The sequence below is a fragment of the Mustela lutreola genome, chromosome 5, assembly GCF_030435805.1.
Source record: "Mustela lutreola isolate mMusLut2 chromosome 5, mMusLut2.pri, whole genome shotgun sequence".
Classification (NCBI taxonomy): domain Eukaryota; kingdom Metazoa; phylum Chordata; class Mammalia; order Carnivora; family Mustelidae; genus Mustela; species Mustela lutreola.
The window spans coordinates 76,737,017-76,756,997 of record NC_081294.1 but is presented as its reverse complement, the minus strand read 5'-3'; the positions used below and the strand labels follow the sequence as shown (position 1 = coordinate 76,756,997).

General features: G+C 45.3%; 1 protein-coding gene across 1 annotated transcript in view; it reads right to left on the bottom strand.

Annotated features, from left to right (window-relative positions):
* The window catches only part of CTNNA1 (catenin alpha 1), a 182,993-nt gene extending 179,121 nt beyond the window's left edge, over window positions 1-3,872 (bottom strand). The window contains exon 1 of the mRNA XM_059174693.1: window positions 3,754-3,872. The gene's annotated coding sequence lies outside the window, so the exon portion shown is untranslated. The remainder of the gene's footprint in view (window positions 1-3,753) is intronic.
* Window positions 3,873-19,981: the final 16,109 nt, after the last annotated feature.

The window sequence follows — 19,981 nt, the reverse complement described above, 5'->3', positions numbered from 1 at the left end:
TACAGCATTAGGCAGGTATTCTCATGATTTGAGCACACTTCTACAGGTATATTATACTTTAATTTTTTCAAAGTTCTGTGAAAAATAAAAGCCCAGGCCCCATTTCCAAGAACCCCCAGCCGGGAAAAAGACAGACATAAAAATATTTACCAAACAGTATGAAAGATACAACCAAAGAGTATGTACAAGCTACCCAAGAAGCACTGAGTTCTAAAAGAAAACCCAGAGACAGTGACATCTAAGGTAGGTTTTAAAGAGTAAATGAGTTTGGGGCGCCTGGGTGGCTGAGTGGGTTAAAGCCTCTGCCTTCGTTTCGGTTCATGATCCCAGGGTCCTGGGATCGATCCCGCATCAGGCTCTCTGCTCGGCATGGAGCCTGCTTCCTCCTCTCTCTCGGCCTGCCTCTCTGCCTACTTGTAATCGCTGCCTGTCAAATAAATAAATAAAATCTTAAAAAAAAAAAAAAAAAAAGAGTAAATGAGTTTGTCAGAGGAATAAAAAAAGAGAGAGAACAGCTCCAGGAAAAGGAAAAAATATGAAAAAGGCACCAAAGAAAACAAAAACAACAATTTATCCAGAGAACTACAAGTAGTTTCAATTGTTCAAAGATGGGAAGATCATCTAAACTGCAGTGAAAACAGAGCAAACAGAAAAAAGGAATTAATGTAACATGAACATTGGATGGAGAGGCTTTCACCTCTGATTAGATATGGGTAGAAAAGAAAGAAGAATGGAATGGAGATGGTTTTCAATTTGAGGCTCTCCATAATCTGACTATTGCCTCACCCTTCACAGTTCCACCCACAAGTTAGACCTAAGACGGGAAAGACTGTTTTTCCTCCTTCATTCGACAGTAACTAATTTGCCCTCCAGGCCAGGTACCAAGTCAAAGACTAAGGCTATCTGGGGCCTCACAGGTCCACTCTGTAGCAGAAAAGGCAAACAGGGATAACAGTAATATAAGGTACAGTATAATGAAGTGGGAACACACCTCCTGGTGCGAAGAGGTTTGCTACCATAAAGGAAAGGCCTAACTTGAGTCCTGAGATGTGACTAAGAATTCATCATGAGGGGCACCCGGGTGGCTGAGTGGGTTAAAACCTCTGCCTTCGGCTCCGGTCATGATCCCAGGGTCCTGGGATCAAGGGGCTCATCTGGCTCTCTCCTCAGCGGGGAGCCTGCTTCCTCCTCTCTCTCTCTCTGCCTGCCTCTCTGCCTACTTGTGATCTCTGTCAAATAAATAAATAAAATCTTTAAAAAAAAAAAAAAAAGTTCATCATGAAAGGGACATGGGGGGGGGGGGTCATTACTGAGAAAACAAGTCAAAGATAAGCCTAGGCCTCTTACAACCAAACCATATTTAAATCCTGTCTCACTTCACCAAAACAGTTTATTCATCCACACCACCTCACTCCCACAATCTTCCTTTAAAATATCAGATCATAAAACTCCCTACAATGGCTTCTTACAGATCTTAGAAGAAGATCCAAACATATGACCCGGTGTTCCCTGGCAATCTCATGTGAGGCCTTCTCCCCACAGGTCTTAGGTCTCAAAACACATTAAGTTCATTCCTGTCTCAGGACCTTTACACCAGCAGAGGACCCTGTTCCCTTGGTCCAGATCTTCACCACCACGCATACCACCACCTGCGACAACCAGGTCTGTCTGTCAGGTCTCAGCCTATTACTTTCTCAAAAAATCCCAGGACCCTACCAGTTACTGCTCATCTCCACATACAGTTTAGGTTTCCAGAAAACAAAGGTGTCTCATTTTGGGCATGCTGAGTTTGAGAAGCACCTGGGACACTCAGCTCTCTGGAGCAAGGTGACCATGTAGGTGAGGTGAGACATCCACTATCAAAATAGAAACTTGGACTTGAGCACCTAAGTTTGAAGATATGGAAACTGCACTGAGAAGAGAGTCTCAACTTAGAGGGAGAGGGCACCCCTGATCTCTAACTCACTCTAAGAATGAGATGATGATGGCAATGAAGGTGATGCCACCTCAACAGTGTCAAAGGCTGAGATATGTTAGAATCCTGGGTCTGAGTGAACTGAAAGGGGGGGGGGGGGTGCTGAGAAGCAAGAGCCAAAAATGTAAGGAAAATCAGAAGAGTCAGGTCATAATTCCACCAACTCCTATCCCCCTTTATGCTTCCTCCACTGAAAAAACCCTATCAAGTTTCATTCAGTTCAAAAGCCACCACCTTCCAGAGCCTTCCTGGACTTCTCCAAACAGAACTTATTAGGCCCCTCTCCATGCTTTCACAAGTTTTGGGTTTTTGTTGTTTTGTTTTGTTGTTGTTGTTGTTTTTCTATCCTTAGTAGTAAAGAAGATATGACCCATGCACAAGTACTATTATGGCACTTTTAACAGTGCCTTACACTCCATGGGGGCGTATACGCCTTCCCTACACTACACTAAGAGCTCTTGGGAACACAGCCTTTATCTTAAGTCATGGGTGGGCCCTTAAAAAAAAGAAAAAGCGGATAAAAATTATTTAACTTAGTAAGAGTCAAAAAGGGTACATAATTAAGCAGAGGTTTGGATAATTTCTTTCGTCTTGTAAAACAAAATAACACCGCCTAATGAATTTAACTTACATTTTCCTAAAGTAACATAAACCTGTACAGTCACTTCAAAAGTCACTGCTAAATAAAATATCCTCTCATGGAAATGGTTATCCTGTTGCAACAATACAATGATGTAACCGTTTCCTTCAACGTAAATACGAAATGTCCTTAATTTAGTTGGGAACTTCACATAACTCATTCTTCTAAATTGTAAAATCTGTTGAAAACAAACACTAAAAATAAATAAATAAATAAATAAATAAACAAACTGTTCCAAAGACGCAGGAGGACATAAGAGGGTGTCTGCCAATCCTGGCTCCAGCCAACTGCCGCTTGCATTGTTGGGAAGCCATTCCTGGCGAGCCAGGGTCAGGCATTCGGTCGGTCCACATTTTTTCCAACAAGTGCTTCACACACGCACACTCTTTTAAAAGTCAACAAGAAGGAGTTCAACGCCCCCCGGGCAAAAAAAAGGACGAACCAGAGTGAGGCGCGTCCTATCCACTAGCACAAGAAGTCTGAGTAATTTCACAACAAAGGTTAACTCGGTACACGCCAAAAGTCCACTCGGGTGTGGCGCACCTTCCCAGCCAGACCCGGTCAGAGAAAGGCGGCACCCCACTCGCACCCTCGCGCGGGGCCCCGCAAGCCGGAGCGCGGCCTCAGCCAACCTCAAGTCCACCAGACCAACAAGTTTCGGTGGCGGGGGGAGGGGGAGGAGGGTGCGACCACGGAAACCACAAACCACAATCACTTCACAAGGAAGCTCAGCTCCCCGCCACTCCCGCACCGGAAACAGCGCGCAGGCTCCCCTCCACAGGGGAAGGCGGCCGAGGGGACCCGGCGCGCGCACCGAGTCGGCCGGGATAAAGTTTAAAAAACCGCGAGAAAGTTTCTCGAGAGAAAGCGCCGCATCCGCGCGGGGCCCGCCGCTCGCTCAGCTCCAGCCTCCGCGGCCCCTCAACTTCCCGAGCGCCAGGAAGCCTCGGCCCTGCCCGCCGGGCCAGAGCGCTGGCCAGGGGCCCCGCAAGGGAAGCAGCGGGCCGGACGCCGCACCGCAACCCACCAAGAGCCCGATTCAGGGCGGGGTCGCGGGGGAGACCGCCGCCCGCCCGCCCGCAGGCATGCAGGAAGAGCCCCCTCAGCTCGGAGCCGGCGCCCGCCTGAAGAGAGTTACCTGCGGCGAGTGGGGCGAGCGCAGGAAGATTCCCGAGGCCCAAAGCCGACGGTCGCCGCTTTGTCTCCCTCCAGTCCGACTCCGAGGAGGAAATGGGCCGCCAGGCGCCCCCGCCCCCGGCCCGCCCCCCGCCGGAGGCCCCCGCCCGCGGCCCCGGCCCCGCCCGCCCTTCCGAGCACCTCCCCCCGGAGCGCTCTTCTCGGCCCCTCCCGCCGCCGCCCCGCTTTACCTCGCTTTGGGGGTAGGCCCCGGCCGAGAGACCCTGGCGACGCCAAGCCGGAACTCGCAAGAGGATCTCTTGCTTTCCGCCCTGTGCCCCCGAGTTACTTCATCCCAGGCCCCTAATGGGCGTTCAGGCCGGGAGTGATCCCCGCCTTCCCAGAGGAAGGAGGAGCGGTGACTCCTGGAACAGCCCGGGAGCGGGGGAGGGCAGGTGAGTCACGGCTCCGCGCACAGGTGAGGCTCAGGATGCTGCCCGCGCTGGCTCCACACCTTCCTCCCCCAGCCGGTGAGTCCCGGACCTGGTGAGGCGACGCAGTCCTGGGGACGCTCCGCTGAGGAGTGCCACAGGTGATTCCGAGTAACAGGCTTCCAGAAAAGTACTCTAGGCCCACCCATTTGTTTTACGGAAGGAAAGTGGCCTCGCAGCTGAAGCGGAGTGTTGCCAGAATCCGACTCCCAGGGATTTTACAGTGTAATGTGGGAGGCTTCCTTGAAGTCATCTAACCCATCCCCTCACTTCACAGATCCGGAAGCCAAGAGCCCTCCTGTTGCTCAAGAAGCCTGTCACAGGAGCGTCCCCTCCTGAGACTGGGCCCCTACACACACACACACACACACACACACGCACGCACGCACGCGATGGACCCGGCTGCTATCCCTATCCCTCCAGCCATTTAGAGAATGTTATTCCCACTCCTTATCTTCCTGGCGAATGCACTAAAAAAAACTTCAAAACAAACAAAACAAAAAACAAACAAAACAATTACATACTAATTATCAGCCTGGTATAGAAAACCCTAAAGAGGTTTCAACTCCTTCATCATGGGATGATGAACAAGACTGATTTCAATATTGGCCTAGAAATCCAAAACAAAGCAAGACCATACCCACTGCCACCTTGGTGCTGAGCCATTACTGAGCAGGGTGCTAGGAAGACTGGCCTCAACATATTTACACTCTACTACTCACATCTCCCTCTCCCCCAGGAAATGCAAACTCCAGAAAGACAGAACTGGTATTCCCTACAGCACTCGGCTCAGCACTCATCCCCGGACAGTGCCAAGTTAACGTCCACAGGTGAATGTGCCCACCGTAATTCAAAGTACTATGGGTTTGTGCTTGTTGAGAGATGTGGATCCAGCACTTGGGTGGCTCAGTGGTTATCCGACAACTCTCAGTTTCTGCTCAAGTCATGATCTCAAGGTATTGAGACCAAGCCCCACCTTGGCCTCCCTGCTCAGCGAAGAGTCTGCTTGTCCCTCTCCTTCTGGTCCTCTTCTCCTCCCCTCCACTGTGTGCTGTCTCATACTCCCGCTCTCTCAAATAATTTTTTTTTTTTACTCTTAAAAAGAAACACTTTAAAAGATAGAAAGAAGAGATGTGGACAACAGGAGGCAATAGACTATGAAGGGAGAGCACAAACTTAAAGAGAAAGACCGTAATAAGGCCATTGTTGTCCTTCTACACCCCATTCTGTTTCTGTCTTCAGAGTCTTTGCTCCTAGTCTCCCCTGCCTGGAGTGGCCATGCCTCCCCCCCCCCACTACACTTGGCTACCTCAGAAGATAGTAATCAGTCAATAAATATTTGTGTGAACCAACAAGCGACAGTTAAAGGATGATGCTCCATAGCTCTGTATATCTATCACTTCACTCAGGAGCAGCTACTTAATTTGTGAGGCCCCTTGTTCAAAAATTATGAACAATTTCAATATAGCAAAAGTGGAGCATTAACAAAGTCTTTCTAAGCATAAGGCTCTTAGGTTTAATATTTGCATCCCTCAAAATTCATACGTTGAAAACCTAATGCCAAGAGTGGTGTATTAAGAAATGCAGCCTCTGAGAGGTGATGAGGACGTGAGGGTAGAGCCCTTGGGAATGGAATTAGTGACCTTATAAAAGAGGCCCCAGAGATAACCCCTATCCCTTCTGCCATATGAGGACAGAACAAAAAGGATCAGACTGTATATGAGGAAGAGAGCTTTTACCAGAACATGACCACGCTGATGACTTGATCTGGGACTTTACAGCCTCCAGAACTAGAAGAAATAAATTTCTGTTGTTTATACTACCTAGTCTGTGATATTTTGTTAGAGCAATACAAAGGCCCTAAAAATGAAAGTGCAGGGATGTTTTGGGAAGGGGGGGGTCAGGTGACAAAAAGGATATGAAGACAGACATACAGTGCATCCTGTAAGCTAAGGGGTATCAGACTTTTACCTCTGAGAAGCCTTGAAAAGTTTACCAGGGAAGACTTGAGCATTTGTTGTGTCTCAGGCACTTGCTTTGTGCCGGGGAGGATGACAATGAATAAAACTAACCTGATCCTGTTCTCCCACAACTTAACATATAATGGAAGAAATGGCTACTAAAACAGATTAACTCTCCAGATTACTGGGTGGCTCAGTTGGTTAAGCATCTGCCTTCAGCTCAGGTCATGACCCCAGGGTCCTGGGATCCAGTCCCACATTCGGCTCCTTGCTCATCAGAGACTCTGCTTCTCCCTCTGCCTGTTCTGCCTCCTCCTCCCCCTGCTTTGCCCTCTCTCTCTGACAAATAAAATCTTAAAAAATAAAAAGAAAACAGGTAAACTAAAAAGAAAGTCAAGTGTAAAGATAAAAGAGAGATACAAGTAGATTTTGGGGGGAAATTACCCTAGTTCAGTGACCTGAGGAAGGGATCTTTATGCTATGACCCACTCCAGTCACATTTTAGCACTCACCTCTCCATCAGAACTGCTTTTATTAAGGTCCCTGATGACCTCCATGATGCTATATCCAGTGGTCATTCTCTGTGCACAGCTGACTTGTATCATCATCAGTGCTTAATCACTCTTACTGAAACATTATCTTCATTTGGCTCCTAGGGCACTAGGCTCTTCTGAGTTTGTTCCAGCCTTCCTGGCTCCAACTTACCCTCCTTTGGAGATTCCTTCTAAAACCTCCCAACCTCTAAATGTTAGAGCAGCAGTTCTCAAGGTGTAGTCCAGGGACTCCTAAGTCCCTTTCCAGGGAGTAGTAAGGTGAAAACTATTTTCATAATATTAAAATATCATTTGTCTTTTCACTCCCAGTCTCTCATGATGTATAGTATTCCAGACTACATGATGTATATAATAGGGCATCACAAAGAATGCAGAAGCAGACAGAGAATCCAATTACCTTTTATTAAGCCAGACAGTAAAGAGATTTGCAAAAAGGCAAAATAATGACACATCTCCCCAAATTTCCTTTTATTTTAAAAGACATTGCCATTTTTCTTTAAATGATATTTATGACAATTTAATAATACAGTAAACATTGATAGATAAAACTCACATGCACAAAAGCCCTTTGTGATCCTCAAAAAGTTTTAAGAGTATAGAAGATTCCTGAGAGCAGAAAGTTTAAAAACTGCTGTTAAAGGGGTGCCTGGGTGGCTCAGTGGGTTAAAGCCTCTGCCTTTGGCTCAGGGCATGATCCCAGGTTTCTGGGATCAAGCCCTGCATTGGGCTCTCTGCTCAGCGGGGAGCCTGCTTCCCCCCCTCTCTCTGCCTGCCTCTCTGCCTACTTGTGATCTCTGTCTTTCAAATAAATAAATAAAATATTTAAAAAAAAAAAAAAAAAAACCTGTTGTTAAAGTATCCTAGGACTCCATCCTTGGACCTCTTTTTCTGTTTGCCATAATCCCGCTAGTGATCTCATCCAGTCTTTTGGCGTTAAGTATGCTGACAATTCCAGGTTTATATCACAAGCTGAACCTTTCTCCTGAGTTCTAAACTCGCATATCCATTTCCCTACTTGATACCCCCATTTGAATACCTAGTAGGCATCTAGGTATCTCACACTTCATATGTCTATATGTCTAAAACTGATTTCCTGATAACTCTGTCCAAACCTGCTGACCCCACAGTTTGCTTCATTTCATTAAATGGCAACTCCAGGGGCACCTGGGTGGCTCAGTAGGTTAAGCGTCTGCCTAATGCTCAGGTCATGATCCCAGAGTCCTGTGATTCAGTCCGCATTGCATCAGGCTCCCTGCTCAGCGGTATTCTTCTCCCTCTCTCTCTGCCCTTCCTTCTGGCTCATGCTCGCTCTCTCTCTCTCAAATAAATAAATAAAATATATTTTTTTTAAATGGCAACTCCATTACTCTAGATGTTTAGGCCAAAAACTTTGGAGTCATCCTTGACTATGTTCATTCCCTCACACATTTTATATCCGGTTCCTCAACAAATCTGGGCCTCTACCTTCAAAATATATTCAGTGTGTGTACATATATATTTTTTAATTTTTTTTTTTTTTTTTTTTTTACCATTTCCATTGTTACCATCCTGAATCAAACCATCATCATCTCTTACTTGAATTTCACAGGAGCCTCCTCACTGGTCTCCTTACCTTTGCCCTTGCTTCCCTCAGTCTAATCTTAATTCAGCAGCTGGAGTGATACTGTTAAAATATAAGTCCAAACATGTCATTCCTACTCTGCCCAAAAGTCTCCATTGGCTCCCATCCCACCGAGAGTAAAAGGCAAGGTCCATATAAGGGCCGGGAGACCTCTCCTGCTCCTACACATTTCTCTGACACACTGGCCTCTTTACTATTTCTGGAACCCATCAGGCAGGCTCTTGCCTTAGGGCCTTTGCTTTCTGACTGGAATGTTCTCCTCCAAATAGCTGCCTGACTCACTCTCTCACCTCCCCCAGGTCTAGGCTCAGCTATCACTTTTGGGGAGGCTTCCTCTTGGCCACCCTATTTAAAATTGCAACCCCTTCCCCCAACATTCCCATTCCTTTTTCCTTGGTTTATATTTCTGCTTAGGGCGTATCACCATCTGACATGTAATGTCATACATATATTTATTTTTTAACTTACCATTTTCTCCTGTCTTCCACTAGAATTTAAAGCCTCGTGAGGGCTAGTGTTTCTGTTTTGTTCAGTGCCTGGTAAAAGCAGATCTCTCAATAAATATTTGTCAAATGAATGAAAAAATAAGTGGGACCTTAAAAAAGACATTGGCAAGATGGATAGGGAGAGAAGGAAAGAGTTTCGTTCTAGACCAAGGGACAAGGAAGTTTGAAGGCCATGAGTCCCATTCTAGGAAAAGAAGTTCTGTGATTCGGGAGCTGGTAAGGTAGGTAGAGGCCAGACTGGAGAGGACTTTGTAAGGCCTTACACTTTATTGTGAGAGGAATGGGACATCACAAAGGATTTTAAACAAAGAGATAGCATGATCATATTTTGTTTCTGAAAATTTTATTTTGAAAAAAAAAATTTTTGTTTTTACTTTGGAGGGGCGCTTGGGTGGCTCACCGGAGGCACCGGCTCTCTGCTCAGTGGGGAGCCTGCTTCCCCCTCTCTCTGCCTGCCTCTCTCTCTGCCTACTTATGATCTCTGTCTGTCAGATAAATAAATAAAATCTTTTTTAAAAAAAGAAAGAAAGAGAAAGGACAGAGGATCCTACGTCTTGTCAATAGATTGAACACGGAGCTTTCTGACTTGCTCAGCTGAAGAAACAGTGTTGTCATTTACCTAAATGGAGAGCCCTGGAGGTAAAGAAGGTAGGGATGGATGGGGTAGAAAACAGTGCACTCAAAGAGTTATTTCGGGTCATGCTTAGTTTCAGTGCCTACCAAACATCTAAGAAGAGAGAACCTGTGGACAGGGGTATATCCAAATCTGAACTCAGGAAAGGCCCTGAGAGGAGCTAGTGCTGTAGAACTCACCTGCATCTGGAGAATGTGTAACAAAAAGAGATGGAGGCCCAAGACCAGCTTTTAAGAGGAAGAGGAGCCAGAACAGGACAGAACTCCCTCCTGCAACCCAGAGCCCCCCTTTCCTTTCCTAAAATTCATCAATTCTTCGAAACCCCCTCCCCATGGGGAGCCTGCTTCTCCCTCTCCCTCCCCCTGCTTGTGCACATTCTGTCAAATAAATAAATAAAATCTCTGAAATGCGCCAATTCTTTTCCTTTTTTTTTTTAAGATTTTATTTATTTATTTGACAAAGAGAGAAAGAGATCACAACTAGGCAGAGAGGCAGGCAGAGAGAGAGGGGGAAGCAAGTTCTCCACTGAGCAGAGAGCCCGACGCAGGGCTCGATCCCAGAACCCTAAGATCATGACCTCAGCTGAAGGCAAAGGCTCAACCCAGTGAGCCACCCACGCACCCCACCAATTCATTTCCTACCTTAGGATCTTGTCATTTCTGCACCCTGTACTTGTGAATTTCTCTGCCCTAATTCTTCATCTTGCTTCCTTCTTAGTCTTTTTTTTAATTAAGTATTTTATTTAGCGTCTACTTATATACTGGATTTTTGAGATCACTTATACTGTTTTTTTTCCCCAATCTTTTCAGCCACTTTTTAAAATACTTTATTCTTTTTTTTTTTTTTTGTAAGATTTACTTTATTTATCTGAGAGACCTAGAGATAGAGAGAGCTGGAGTGGGGAGGAGGGGAGAAACAGGATTCCTGCTCAGCAGGGAGCCTAATGTGGGGCTGATCCCAGGACTCACAGTATCATGACCTGACCCAAAGGCAGACACTTAATTGACTGAGCTACCCAGCTGCCCCCAAAAATACTTTATTCTTTTTAGAACAGTTTTAGGTTCACAGCAAAATTGAGAGAGAGATTTCCCATGTAGTCTTTGTCCCCACACACTCATAGCCGCCATTATCAATATTCCCCACCAGAGTAGTGCATTTATTAAAACTGCTGAGCCTATATGGACACATCCTAATCACCCCAAATCACAGTTTATCTTAAGGTTGACTCTTGGTGTGTATTCCACAGGTGTGGACAAATGCGTAATAACATGCATCTGTCATTATACCATCATACAAAGTATTTTTACTTTTTCATTGCCCTGAAAATCCACTGTGCTCTACTTATTCAGCCTGGCCTCCACTTCTCATTCTTGAGGAACATTTTTGCCATCACCTGGTCAGAGAGGCCTTCCATGACCACACCCCCATACCCCAGTCACTCCCTACCACAGTACTGTATTTCTACTCTCGATAGCACTCATTCCTCTCTAGAAATACCTTGTTTACTGGTTTATTTTCTCTCTCCGCCATTAGATTCTAAGCTCCATGCGTGCAGACAGGAGTCTTGTCTGGCTTTTTCACATCTCTGCTTCTATAATTTAGCATCGTTCCTCGAACATAAAATGCACTTTAAAAATATTTCCAGGGGCCCCTGGCTGGTTCAGTCAGGAGAGTGTGCAACTCTTGATCTTGGGGTCGTGAGTTCAAGCCCCTTGTTGTGTGCTGAGATTACCTAAATAAATACAACCTTAAAAAAGAATGAGTGGCCACAGATACGGGAAGAAAACCAAGTGACACTAAAGCCAAGGAATTGTTCACTTTGTTCACTAATGTCAACTAATGACATCTGGTTTTTTTATAAAGGTTTTTTTAAGATTTTTTATTTATTTGACAGGGAGAGAGATAGATCACAAGTAGGCAGAGAGGCAGGCAGAGAGAGTAGGGGAGAAGCAGGCTCCCCACCCACCAGAGAGCTGACGTGGGGCTCGATCCCAGGACTCTGAGATCACAACCTGAGCTGAAGGCAGAGGCTTAACCCACTGAGCCACCCAGGCTCCCATGACATCTGGTTTGAGGCTTACATTTGGTAAGGGTTCAATTCACTTCAGGTGGTTGAACACAGTGCAACATAATCACGAGAGGTAAACCGCACCAAGAATGTTACAGAAAAGCAATCAAAAAAGTCAATCAGGGGTGCCTGGGTGGCTCAGTGGGTTAAGCCTCTGCCTTCAGCTCAGGTCATGATCTCAGGGTCCTGGGATCAAGCCCCACATCGGGCTCTCTGCTTGGTGGGGAGACTGCTTCCTCCTCTCTCTGCCTGCCTCTCTGCCTACTCGTGACCTCTCTCTGTCAAATAAATAAATAAAATCTAAAAAAAAAAAAAAGTCAATCACCAACACTTTATGGGATATTCTAAGGGGTTACACAAAATAGTGTCAAACTATTAATAAAGATGAACTATCAGAGATCATTCTGGAGACTCTCTACATTATGAGGACTTCATTATTATTTATCTACATTGCACTGGTTAAATATGTTCACAGTTTGAAAGGCACTTTTCCTGGATGTTATTTCATCTGAGGCACTTCACAACCCTTAAGGAAGGTAGTATCAAAATAAGTGAAGATCCAAAAATGATGAAGATGAGAACTGGCCTGGCAGCTATGGAATGAAAGATTGGAAAATTGTTACCTCTTGTATCCATGAAATGATAACCAACCACCCCCCCTCACCATGCGCGTGCGCACACACACACACACACACACACACACACTCATGTGACTACCACCATTGAGCCCCATAGAAGAGATCAAATGGTCTCGGCTTAGCCTGGGGAAAACCAACAAAGGGGATCAGATTTGGACTAGAGTCAGTAAAAACCAAAGGTAAAACCAAAGTGTGGTCAGGGTCAAAGGCAAATGGATGCCTGGTGGCTCTGGTTGCCTCTCTGTTCCATTTCAGATGGGTGGGCAGAAAGCATTAAAGCCCAGCCGCCCTGGAAATTGTGTCTATTAGCGGAGCTAACATCAGGGTATCTTCCTCATTTCTGTGTAGCTCAATAACTCCCAGCGCATCAGAATCACCTGGAGAGGGGCGCCTGGGTGGCTCAGTTGTTAAGCATCTGCCTTCAGTTCAGGTCATGATCTCAGGGCCCTGGAATAGAGCCCCACATCAGGCTGCCTGCTCAGTGGGAAGCCTGAGTCTTCCTCTCGTGCTCCTCCTGCTTGTATTCCCTCACTGTCTATCTCTTTTTAAATCTCCCAGGGTGATTCCAGTATGCAGCCAGAGTTGAGAATCACTAATAAACAGTCTGAGCCTGGGCAGAAAACAAAGTCAGGTATACTTACAACTTACTCATTAATTCATTTGCTTATACAATGGTAATTATTTTAACACTCAATAAAAATAATAATAGCTCGTATCTAATAAGTCCTTGGTGTATGCCACACTCTGTGCTAAGAGCTTCACTTGTCACCAAAGCCTCTCAACATCCTGAAGTAGTTACTATTGTATCCCTCATTCAGTGAATGAGAACACAGAGGCTCAGGTCACACTGGGAGTATGTGATAGTGCTGGGACCCAGAACTGCCAGAATTCAGAAGCAGGCTCTTAACTACCCACACGTAGCCCCCGAGATATCAATGGCTTATAAAACCTTTTGGTTGAAAAGCCAAACTCAAAATAGTTTTCATGTTAAGACCACACCACAGTGATTCTTATGCTATACCCATTTTGTCTTTTTGCATAGCTTTGATTCAACAGATGGGGCTGGTTGGGGGCTTAAGGGTGGGGTGAAAGACAGGAGCTCACTTCTATTTCTTTCAGGCCTCTTCTAAGAGACAATGCTGTTGGCTTTAACCAGTGGGTTAAATTTAAAGAAACAAAAACAAAAAATCTTAGCCCCTTGACAGTTAGAAACATATGTATAAGGTTCTCTTGATTCATGCTCTTTATCTTCCCTGCAGAAAGTGAAATCAAGATTTAGTTCCTAAGGGGCACCTGGGTGACTCAGTGGGTTAAGCCTCTGCCTTTGGCTCAGGTCATGATCCCAGGGTCCTGGGATCGAGCCCCACATCAGGCTCTCTGCTCAGTGGGGACCCTGCTTCCCCCTCTCTCTGCCTGCTTCTCTGGCTACTTGTGGTCTCTGTCTGTCAAATAAATAAATAAAATCTTTAAAAAAAAAGATTTAGTTCTTAAAATCAGTCAACAATGGGTGTTCATGCTTCTCTCCTCTCTGATATATCAAAGATGTATACACAGAAACAAATACTTCCCACCTTTTCTATGCTCATATTTTTGTTGATGATAATGGAGAACAAGAATTGAAAGGAAAAAAGTTAAAGACTGTGCCAACCCAGCAAAATTATATCTAAAAATAAGTCTTTTTAAAAAGGGGTGGGGAATGGAGGAAGGAGGGATGGGCTTTATTCTTCTCTTTAAAACTATCAGTGGGCTGTATTATGAAAACCTGGTTCTTTGTATTTACCATTCTAAAAATGCTTTTTTTGTCTGGCATTTTTAGATTTTTATAGGAGTATGAAAAGTGCTATCAAAATAAGAATTGTTACATTGTAGCATAAATGGAATTAAACTAATGCACTTTAGATCTCAGATGTACTGGTGAATGAGTCACATGTCTCCATTTATTGCTTCTGTTGCCTGACAATAATTTCTCTAGATTCCAAGAAACTTTGAGAAAATAAATTCCACTGGAACGGAGCATTCTGAATACAGGAGAACTTAAAATGGAAGCCACGGCGGCCTTTGTTTTTTGCTCACCCAGACTGAATCTGGTTCCAGGTTGAGGACTCAGGCCGGCTGAGTAAGCCCTGGGATCCCTGGACTTGTGAGCTCCCAGTGGGTCATAGCAAACCCACATTCCATCCTGACTCCCTCTATTGGTTCTTACCAATCCAGCGTCTTTATATCTTTAATCACAATAAATCACTCTTCTGTCTGCCTGGGAGTCTGGCAGAACCTGCCCCTCTATCACAGAAGGCTAAGATCATATTCATGCATCCATTCGCTTCCTCAAGCAACAAATATTTTGGAATACCTACTGTATGATACATATGGTACCACACCTGGTAGATCCAGTAGTAGGCAGCCCTGGTGAAATCTACACTCTAGAAAGGAAGGAAGACAGGTAAACAGGTAATAATTAAAGGGACGGAATGATTTCAGATAGGGGTACAAGATGAGAGTGACTGGGAAAAGACATGCTCATTTAGATAGAGAGCTCAGGAAAGACCTCACTAAAAAGATGATGTTTGTACTGAGACTTGAACGACCAGAAGAGGCTGGTGATGAAGCTGAATGTCCCACAGGAGAAGAAGCAGGTGCAAAAGCCCCAGGATGGGAGTAAGCCTGGCAGATTCAAGGAGCATAAGGAAGGCCAGGGCCCTGAGGGATAGTAAATGAGCAAAAGAGTAGTAGATGAGGTCAGAAAGGTAGGCAGGAGCCAAATCATGAGAGACCCTGTAGGTGATGGTAAGGAGCACGGGTTGTCCTTTCAGAGCAATGGGAGGCCCCCAGGGGGGATTAACAAGTAGAGTGAACATGATCTGATTCACATTTTTAAAAGGTCACTTTGTTGTATTAAGAATGGAGTCTAGGGGCGCCTGGGTGGCTCAGTGGGTTAAGCCGCTGCCTTCGGCTCAGGTCATGATCTCAGGGTCCTGGGATCGAGTCCCGCATTGGGCTCTCTGCTCAGCAGGGAGCCTGCTTCCTCCTCTCTCTCTCTCTGCCTGCCTCTATGCCTACTTGTGATCTCTCTCTGTCAAATAAATAAATAAAAAATCTTTAAAAAAAAAAAAAAGAATGGAGTCTAAGGGAACATAAGTGAATGCCTATCATCATTCATTCATCTATTCAAATATTCAAAATATTTTTGTAGTGCCTAATTGCCAGGCAATGTACCAAGCACTGGGAAATCAGGGTGAGAAAAACATAATTCCTGGGATCCCCGGGTGGCTCAGTCATTAAGCGTCTGCCTTCGGCTCAGGTCATGATCCCAGGGTCCTGGGATCAAGCCCCGCTTCCAAGCTCCCTGCTCAGCAGGAGTCTGCTTCCCCCTCTCCCACTCTCCCTGTTTGTGTTCCCTCTCTGTCAGATAAATAAATAAAATCTTAAAAAGAAAAGAAAAAACAAAAAACATAATTCCTCCCCTCAAGGAGCTTATAAGACAATTGGAGAGACAGAAGAGTATGTAGGCTTTTATAATGAGCTAAGAATTGTGCTGGGAAAAACCTCCATGTGATATAGGTACCCAGAAGAATTTCATCCATCCATCCATCCATCCATCCATCCAACCATTTCGTAAATATTTATGTGCCAAGCTCTTAAGATACAATGGTGAAGTAAACAAACAAGGCACATATCCCTCACAGACCCATCATTATATCTCTTATTGAGATATAAGCTATGGCAGACAAATAATGTGACTCAATAGGAGGGGAGCCTGATAGTGTCTGGGAGGACTTAGGAGCCCTGAAGGATGAGCTTCAGGTATGCAGTAAGTGGGGGTTGGGGGGGAGGAGAGGAAGATTGTCAATTATACCTCAATAAAGCACAGGGAAAAAGAAAAGGAAGAGTACTGTGGGCCAGTCCTAGCTCCATAGGTCAGGAAAGACCTTCTGACATCTAAGTTGAGTCCTAAAGGATTAGTAGAAGTTAGCCAGATGAGGGGAGCTGGAGGAGAAGGGAAGGCATTCTAGAGCAAGGGAATGGTCTATGTAAAGGCATGGAGACAGCAGAACATTGTGGATTCTGGAAAAAGCAACTGTTCCATATGGCTGATCTACAGAGTAGAAAGGCACAGCAAGGTCAAAGAGAATGGAGAAGTAGGCAGAATTAGAATCATACTCTACTAATAATTCTTTTGAACTTCATTCTAAGGGCAGCAGGAAACTGTTAAAGGACTTGAAGCAGGAGAAAGACCAGGCCAGATCAAGAGTTAGAAACTTCTCCGGACACAAAGAGGAGACAGTCTGAGCCCTCACAACCTGCCATACTGCATTAAGCATAGCAGATCTAACTGAAAGTAGACATTATGCCCTCCGTGAAATCCGTTTTAGGACTTTCTAGGTTAAGGGAGGGCCAGTTTTGCAAATGAGTTTGGCTACTCTATCTCTGTGTCTTCCCACCATCCGCAGCCCAATGCAGGACCAGCAGAAGTCACTAATTCAGAAGACATCTGCTTGTGGTGCTGAGCAACAACTTATCCGCACTACATAACTGGGCATACCAAGGAGCCCAGTTGCACAGAGGCCAAGGCCCAGGACACCAGAGTGAGATTTCCAAAATGTGGCCTAGGTAGTCCTTCCTGCCTCAAACAGCTTCCCATGGTTACAAGAGAAAAAAAAAACTAAACAATTTAGTGTGGTCCACAGGGCCCTTAGGGATCACTCCATTCCACCAGCTGTCCTCCTATCCAGAGGGCTCTTTCCCCAGACATCCCAGTGGTGGTGCCTTCTTATTGTTTGGGTCTCAAACTAAATGTTGCCTTCTAAATTTGGTCTCCCTGACAATGCCTTCTAAGGTAGCTGGATAGTCACGACCTATCCCATTACCCCACTGTATTTTCTTCAAAGCTTATGTTACCATCCAAAATTAGTTGTTTATCGCCTTGCTAATTGTTGGTCTTCTCCCTCTACAATGTTGCTTGACAGTTTGGTTCTTGGCTGTCTTGTTTACTGTTTTATCCCCAGTACTCACAATAATGTCTGGCACACAGTAGGTACTGAACAAATAAATAGTCTTGGCCTATCTTTCCAACCTCACCACAATCCATTCCTGAATTATTCCCTAAGCTTTGAAGGGGTGAAGGTGCATGGAGGTCTTCAGACCTGCTTTGCTAATGGAAGTCCCTAATTGGGTCAATCTGGAATAACTTTCCTCCTTTTCCAGCCGCCAGTCTCCTCAGTCCTACACCGTATTCTCCCTTTTCTTTTTTTTTTTTTTTTTAAGATTTTTATTTATTTATTTATTTGGCAAACAGATCACAAGTAGGCAGAGAGGCAGGCAGAGAGAGAGGAAGAAGCAGGCTCCCCGCTGAGCAGAGAGCCTGATGCGGGACTCGATCCCAGGGGCCGTGAGATCATGACCTGAGCCGAAGGCAGAGTCTTTAACCCACTGAACCACCCAGGCACCCATATTCTCCCTTTTCTTCCAGATTCTGAAATTCTCCCAGATTTTCAAGCCTTGTACACACCTCTGTCAAGGCTCATCTCACAGTACTGCAATGAGATGTTTACCTGTCATCTACCCCACTGTCCTGTGTCCGTGAGCTCCTAAAAGCAGGCAGTCATTTACCTCCTTCTCCCTAGGACACAAGAAAGTGATCAGCAAATAGTAGGCACTTCCTCCATGTTTGTTGAGCAATTAGGTAGAAAAATGTGGTTCAGGGGTGCCTGGGTGGCTCAGTGGGTTAAACCTCTACTTTCAGCTCTGGTCATGATCTCAGCGTCCTGGGATTGGGCCCTGCATTGGGCCCTGCATTGGGCTCTCTGCTCAGCAGGGAGCCTGCTTCTCCACCCCCCTCTGCCTGCCTCTCTGCCTATTTGTGATCCCTGTCTGTCAAATAAATAAATAGAATCTGGAAGGAAGGAAGGAAGGAAGGAAGGAAAAGAAGAAAGAAAGAAAGAAAGAAAGAAAGAAAGAAAGAAAGAAAGAAAGAAAGAAAGAAAAATGTGGTTCAGAGAAACATGAATTTGCCATGGTCATGTTTCTGGCCATGGTAGAAGGGGTTGTCATAAATCTAGACCTAGGGTACAGAGGGCAGGTATGGGCCAAACCAGAAAAATAGCACCATATTAAATTCTGATCATGCAGAACAAAAGGGGGTGGGTTTGGCTGAAAACACCCTGGTTCTCACCATCCATGTACTCCCACGTGGGCAGCAGCAGTTAATTCATGGGTGAGAAGTCCAGGAGAAGCTCACTATCAACTCTGGGAGGATCCATCCAGGAGGCCTGGAGAAGTGCCAGCTGAAGTCTGCACAGCACTTCCACTCCTCCAAACATGTCCTCGGACTTTATCGCACTAGAGTCAGAGGTGAAGGAAAGCAATTCTTTTCCTATCAATGAGACTCAGAGAGGTCCAGCAGCCTGCCCAAGTAGACACCATCGGGAGTGAGTTGCTCTGTTAGCAGTGCCTTTATTCTGCTATTCAGGAGGCCTTAACATGCTCGTCCAAGATTTAGTTGCGAAGCTCCTAGAAGCATGTGTAATTATTGTTGTCTAAAATACAGAACAGCAGAATGTGTAATTAGATGCTTTTAATAAAGTCCTTGTGGATGATTACGAAGCCGATGCTGATGATGCTGAAGATGATGGCAATTTTTGATAACGAGGACGATGAAGACGCTATGCTTGAAGACAAGGGCCAGGAGGGAACCCTTATCTCAGAAAGGAGCCAGAGCCGGCCCCACGGGCAAAGGGCCGATCAGGAGGCAGCACTGCCTAGCATTTGATCTGAATTCTCATTATCACCGAGCCTGCATCTCAGTAAAAACTTCATGGTTATACTAGCAAATTCTTACAAACAACACACTTTAGGACAGGTAATGTTCTAAGCACTTCATACATATTAGCTCATTTATGTAACACCCTATAAGCTAGGAATTAACATCATCACTCCTGTTTTATAAAGAAATTAAGGCACACCGGGAAGCAGAATAATTTGACAAGGGTCACTGAGCCAGAAAGTGCCAGACCAGGATGCTGGACCCATGCAGTCTGAGTCCAGGGGCATCACACAGCTGTGGTGACCATGGAGGCATGCTACTCAGATTTCCCTTTGAGAGAACTGTTGGAGTGAACAGAACTGATCCACCTTGAGACCCATCACAGCATCCACACCAAGACTATGCTTTCTCTGGGACGCTCTCAGCCCCTGACTGAGCTCAGCAGAAAGCCTACTTCTCCCTCTCCCACTCCCCCTGCTTGTGTTCCCTCTCTTGCTGTCTCTCTCTCTGTCAAATAAATAAATAAATAAAATCTTAAAAAAAAAAAAAAAAAAGGGACGCCTGGGTAGCTCAGTTGGTTAAGCAGCTGCCTTCAGCTCAGGTCATGATCCCAGCGTCCTGGGATCGAGTCCCACATCAGGCTCCTTGCTCGGCAGGGAGCATGCTTCTCCCTCTGTTTCTGCCTGCCATTCTGTCTGCCTGTGCTCGCTCTTGCTCCCTCTCTCTCTCTGACAAATAAATAAAATCTTTAAAAAAAATAAAAAAAGACCTGAGAAATGACAAGGAGTTAACTAGGCAAAAGAGAAGAAATTCTAAGAGGCACTGTAGGGCTAGAACCTAGGTAAACATGTCCATGTATAATAGGTTTGATGGCTTACTGAGCATGTGACTCTGCCCACAACTGCAAAAAAATGATGAATGGTATGTGTGTGTGTGTGTGTGTGTGTGTAGCAGCAACTCACTGATCAGGAGATAAGACCTCAAACAGTCAAGGAATGTTGGGAGGAAGGTTTCAAA